Here is a 6813-nt window from a genome sequence, read left to right on the forward strand (position 1 = left end):
AAGGTAATTTTAGGAGTATCCCAGGGACCGCTACTGTTAACAATATGTACAAATGATGTAGTGGATAGCGTCGGAAGCTCCATAACGCACATCGCAAATGTGCGATTGTCTGTAAAAAAGTAGAAACGTCATCAGGCTGTACGAAACTACAGCAAGACCAGCAAAGGGCTGATGGATATTGGTCAGAGACATGTGGCCGCGTGTGGTAGATGTACAGTCTCACAGAGCTGCTCCACACGTGATATGCTGTGCAAACAGCGGTCTCAGTAAATTGCTGACGGTCTCCCACTATCGCTGAGGAATGCGGCTACGCCTCTGTGACTTCCGACAGCCGTTTAGCGCTATGCTCTGCCTGCACCAGAACGAATGGCAGCTGCTCAGTAATACTGGACCACGTTGGGGTAATACATCAATAATTTGTAATACTTGATTTACAGTGAAGATGAACCAGGCCACAGAAACATTCAAGTGTAAATCACAGATGATTTTGACTAAAATATGTAATTACAGCTTCACAAGAAATTTTGGGGTATGGTTCATGTCGTGCCTCTCTAACAGGTAACAAAGGGTAACGATAGGAAGGAGACTCCTATTAAACTATCAGGGAACTAATTACACGAGATGTCCCACAGGGTCGCCTCTTAGGATCCTTATTGTTTCTTTTGTTCATTGATGAGTTTTCATCAGTAATGTTGAGCGGCACCCACATGCCTTGCTCATACTGTGGCATCAAGCAGTCAGGCCTGCAAGATGGGTGGTCTGCCAAGCGAGTGGACACATTCTTATTTATCGAGTAACATGAACTCTAGTACTCACAATTAAGTTACAAGTTATTTTCCTGATTGAATATTACGCAACGGAAACGGAAACGCACATCTGACTATTAGTAATTTACAGAACTCTGACTGTTCACTACGCACTGGCAATACCACATTTACTTTCTTATTCAACGTCTTTGATCAACACGTGGCCATCGCACTGAATATGAATGGCGAAAACATTATAAATTCTGAGTATCATGACAACATACTATTCGAAGGAAAAGGCCACCAATCTTTTTCTTTTCATTATCTTATTTATTCTGATAAATTCTATAACCTAGACACACAAATTCAATAACCTACAACAATAACACATGATAAACTTCGCCCAGTGGGCATGGCTTTACGTTGGTGATTCTCTACCTTATGGTCTCGTAATTATTTAACGCTACAGTGCATTTTCTGGGTAGGATGATGGATCTTTTGCTATATCTCACACTTCGACTCTCACACCCATCATCACGAACATTTCCTCCAGACCTCGTGGTACAAAATGGAACATGCATAACCCACTGCCTCTGGAACTATCTTGTTACTCTCCCATGCCAACCACACATACTTAAATTTCATGAAATACATCACACTGGCAACATACAATACAAAGAATAGTCACAACGTTATAATCACATCACTTTCAGCTTTCCCACTTCAATTAGTATTTATCCCAGTTTCACACGACACTGCTCCACTTTGTAACTTTTCTTTCCTACTATGAACTCTGGAGGATATATGCACGTCTTCCTGCGCAATGCAAGCCAAGTGGCGTTGCTGGATAGACGGCTCACTCACCTTGCTTCTCTCTCAGAGTATTATAGTTTGTCTCACGCGTTACACGGAAACATAACACGCGAAGTAATATTAAGAACATATTCATCACACACGCGAGTCCTCAACTGATACCATGGACGAGTACTTCTCTTTACCCTTTGTCTCATACACAGATTGAGACTCACACAGTACTCACCACGTGGAAGTACTCGCCTCTAATTTCAAGTCCTGCACACGCCATTTCTTAAATATTTCCAACTTATAGTACACACGCTAGTAATTCAGCTTAACTCAAGCACTCAGAAGTATTTCAACTTACTGCTACACGTGGTTTCATTGTGACCGTTGGTCACTTCCGAAGATTACAACGATCCCCTTAATATTACCTGCCTGGCATTTAACTCTCCCCACAAAAGTTCCTGAAATAGAGAAATTATTATTCCAAACTACTCTTAAGTATTTCACATGCATACCATGTCTCCACTCTTTTATCTTTACGGAGCACACCTAAGACAGGTCTTACCAACACTAGATCCAGCGGCAGAGTGCAGAAACATGGCCGTTCTTCAGGTCCTCTCGCACCTCTGCCGAAGTGGGGGAGCACCTTGCTAACGTATTGGTCAGCCACATTTCAGGCGCTCAAAGCTCTGGTAAATTTCATCTCTTTGGTTCCACCAAAGGTGGCCAAAGGATCGTCTCAAAGATGATCATATTCACTATCTGCGGTTAGCAGATGACCATACATTCATTCATTTCACAGATCTCACCAAACTGGATGTAGGGATTTATTTTGTGGGAGTGCACATGTGATCAATTAAATAAATAAATTGTCATTCTTTCCCACGCTGGTATCCAGCTTCAGTGTATTAAGTGAAACTGAGTTATTATTACAAAAAATATGTTGTTATGACAAGAATAACGAAGAATGTTGTACCTATTTTCTATGTCGGGCGGTACTGTACCCTTTCAATGTTATCAGATGGATTCGTTCGCACGTGATTCGAGCATTGTGATAAATAGCAAAATGGGTACAATATACTTTTGATCTTGATGGTGGCTGTTGTCTTTTTTCCGTGTTTGTGGGCTAATTTGAGTTTTCGAAACTCCACCTTCTGCTAAACACAATCTGTTTCTTTTTCTTCTCTTTGAATATTTCGTCCATAAGGGAAGGCATTATGAGAACGGCGACTGTTGATAAATTTAAATAAAACAGTTTCTTTGTCAGTCACTTGTTTATCTTGTCACTACGCGTTTCGATGGTTCACACCATCATCTTCCGATGGAGAATAGTTTCTTTGCATGGCTGGCGTTGGTGAAGAGTACAGACGTCTTTGCTCAGTAGCAGACCAAGAGCAGAGTAGGTTATTTTGCATCTTTTGCTAAAGACAAAAATTGTTTATTTAGAAAAAGCACTTCAAAAGTTGAAAAGCATGTACTTATGACAGTTAATTCTACTTACAGGGACGATAGAGCTGTAAAATGTCTGCATACTATAGACTGATGTATGTCCTTTCCAATGCACAGTCATTTACACTGTCACTTCAAATATGTTGTACATGTTACAGATATGTTAGTTTTCATTGAGTACAGAGATAAAAGATTAAATAGTTTCTGCATAAATATATTTTCTTTTAAAAAATATATGAATGGGATACACCAGGAAATATGTTCACATCTCTGTTATTATATTAAGTAGGTATATACACCTGTTTAAAAAATGTGAATGGGTTGCAGCATTGGATACAAAAATAAATTAAGGTGGTACACAGATTCGACAGAGGAAATTTCTCTCTGGAGGAATTTTAGAGGACGGAAACCCCACGATCATCAGTTACGGAGGAAAACATTGATGCAGTGAGGAAAACGCTAAACGAAGACAAGCAAGTGACCTATAAGCAGATAGAGGATACCTTAAGGCAAAGCGCACCAGAAATTCATTCGATACTGCATGATCATTTGAGGTAAAGAAACTATGTTGTCTCTGGGTGCCGGATAGACTGACGGAAGAGCAGATGCCACGACGTGTGACTTGATGCCGGGACATGTTGAAGTTTTCTAAGAGACAATCTCAGAATGTGAATAACATCTTGACAGGAAACGAGACTTGGCTGTACTGTTATGACATGCCGGCTGACTCAACACAAAGTTTGGGTTTTTGAAGATGACGACACACTGTGGCTGTCAGAAAATCTCGATTACTAATGAAGAAAGCCGGCAGGAGTGGTCGAGCGGTTCTAGGCGCTACAGTCTGGAACCTCGCGACCGCTACGGTCGCAGGTTCGACCCTGCCTCGGGCATGGATGTGTGTGATGTCCTTAGGTTAATTAGGTTTATGTAGTTCTATGTCTAGGGGACTGATGGCCTAAGAAGTTAAGTCCCATAGTGCTCAGAGCCATATGAACCTTTTTTTTTCCAAGTCGAGTGGAATTGTGGAACGTGTTGTTTTGGAAGACAGTCACATTTAAGGTGAGGTTTACTATCTTTGGCCCGAAAAAAGCATATGCTTTGAGAATTTTTTCTCGGGGTTTGTTATAGATATCAATGTCAAATTTGGTCGAAATGTTTATTGATATTTCCTCTACAAACTGGAATTTTTTCGAGCGGAAATGTCGAAGAGCAAAGGCGGAAGTGCCGTCGGAACGGAACAAAATTTCGATGTAGACCTCCACGCGCGGTATGTCACAGGTTAGCCGGCTAGTCTGAAATCAAAATTGAGTTGACGTTATTGAAGTATATAAGATCCTTTAGGAGTTGCACCGCGCTTAAGTTATTTGGGCCATAGGAAACAAAATGGCGGCCATTTGAAACAAAATAGTTTTTTCTTAGATTTTTCGAATTCGTCGGCCAAGTAAAAATATTTATAGTTGATGGATCGGAATAAAAGCGCTACAACTTATAGACAATTTAGTCAGCTTCGTCGTAAACAAAGAATCATGCCAATCGGTTTAGTATATTTGAAGTTACCATACCGCGCGATGAAAAAGAAAGTCATTTCGAAGAAAACGCGTTTGAAGTTTTGACTACATATAAATGCAATGTTATGCAACTTACGTTCAATCTGCTTTCTGGGTCCATAAACTAGTCCTTCCTCTTCGTCATAGAGGGTGTTCTGCTCGATCTGGGCCATCTTGCGCTGCTCCAGAGCCGCTCGTACGGCCGGTGACAAGCGGTTTCCGGTCGCTTGAATCCGCTGGTCATTCGAATGCTTGGCGAACTTCGTCGAATAGAGTCCCAGGGTGACTTCCATCGTTGTCATGGTCTTCCGAATTGGTGAATACCCTTCGCTGAAGCTGTTCACTGCTAGGATAAGTCGCAATCTCCACAGTCTTCGCACCAGAATGCAAATACTTGGGGGCTAACTTCAAAACACACGCGTTCAAACTTTCATTTGAATTTTGTGTGTTTCCTCCCAAGCACAGGTACTATAACTCGTCCTCCGAAAGGGCCTCGTAGATCGGATGAGCCGGCCGCGGTGGCCGAGCGGTTCTAGGCGCTACAGTCTGGAACCGCGCGACCGCTACGGTCGCAGGTTCGAATCCTGCCTCGGGCATGGGTGTGCGTGATGTCCTTAGGTTAGTTAGGTTTAAGTAGTTCTAAGTTCTAGGGGACTGATGACCTCAGAAGTTGAGTCCCATAGTGCTCAGAGCCATTTTGAACAGTGCACAGACGTCACAGATCCGTGTTCGTACTCTGTCGTGGCTCAATTCCGTTGACAAAGTTAGTATTTCTGTTGGGGCACAAATCGCCGTTGAACTGAGCCATCAGCACCTCAAGGGGTTCTAACCACTATTGGACTTAACATCTAAGGTCATCAGTCCCCTAGACTTAGAACTAATTAAACCTAACTAACCAGAGGACATCACATACATCCATGCCCGAGGCATGATTCGAACCTGCGACCGTAGCAGCAGTGAGGTTCCGAACTGAAGCGCCTAGAACCGCTCTGCCACAGTGGCCGGCCCATCATCACTCACCTGCTCCCCCGCCACTTTTCGATACCTTCATTTACAACTATTCAAATGCATTTATTTCAATACTTGGAGTAGACAAAGAGTTTTATTTGCCAATGATAAAAATCAAGGTGCGCCCATGAAAGTGAGTGACGTTAATCTTTCTCTGCGTATTTATCCTTCAACGGGAGACTACTTCTTCGAAAGATAGACGACTTGAAGTTTGAATTTTTGATGTTCATGAAATGCTTCACCTCGAAAACTGCCTCACGCCATTCTGGAAATGCCTGCTACGCAAAGAGCAATACGGATGCACTCTTCGTTCGACCTCTTGCGAGAATCAGGTGAGGCTGCGAGCAGTCAGCATAATAGACAGAAGCACTACGTATGTAGTGCGTGGCATATTAGCGTTTTGGAAGAGCAGGAAGCGCACTCGGATAGCCGAACTTGATAAGGTAGCCCCTCCCGATAATTCTGGCTTGCGGTTGATATCTGAGGTACTCTTTCGTCAAGCCACTAAATGACATGTCTGTAGAATCTGATAGCCAAAGAAGCAGCATGTGTCACTGTCCAGCGCAAAACAGAGTCTTTTGTGGAGCAAAAATATCTCCTTGGACAGCTTCCCGCAACGTTTCGTCTTGACTGCCTCTCGTAACCTCTTTCTTTCTCTTTTTCCTGGTTTTATCCCGTGTCTTTACGGTCTTGGCATGTATTTTGTGTTTGGTAATATTAGAGGTAGAGGTTCAAAATGGTTCAAATGGCTCTGAGCACTATGGGACTTAACATCTGTGGTCATCAGTCCCCTAGAACTTAGAACTACTTAAACCTAACTAACCTAAGGACATCACACACATCCATGCCCGAGGCAGGATTCGAACCTGCGACCGTAGCAGTCGCGCGGTTCCGGACTGAGCGCCTAGAACCGCGAGACCACCGCGGCCGGCAGTGGTAGAGGGTGGCCGGATTCTCTTCCTGTCACGAATTACCCCCCCCCCCTCCTCCTTTCAATCGTCCCCCCCCCCCCCCAGCCCCCATGTAAATCGCCCCTTCCCCGTAAGGAATGTGTGCACTCCATCTGTCTTCGTCTAGTGTTATCCATGTCGAAGTGTGAGAACGTTTTGTAAACGTTTGTGAATCGTGTAACTGACGCGGGACGTGGCAAACAACCCTATATTCACCTACTCTGATGTGGGAAACCATCAAAAAACTGCACCCAGGCTGGCTGACGTACTGTTCCTCATCGTTAACCCGCCGGGCGGATTCGATTCGAGGCA

Source organism: Schistocerca piceifrons, chromosome X, assembly GCF_021461385.2.
Source record: "Schistocerca piceifrons isolate TAMUIC-IGC-003096 chromosome X, iqSchPice1.1, whole genome shotgun sequence".
Taxonomy (NCBI): domain Eukaryota; kingdom Metazoa; phylum Arthropoda; class Insecta; order Orthoptera; family Acrididae; genus Schistocerca; species Schistocerca piceifrons.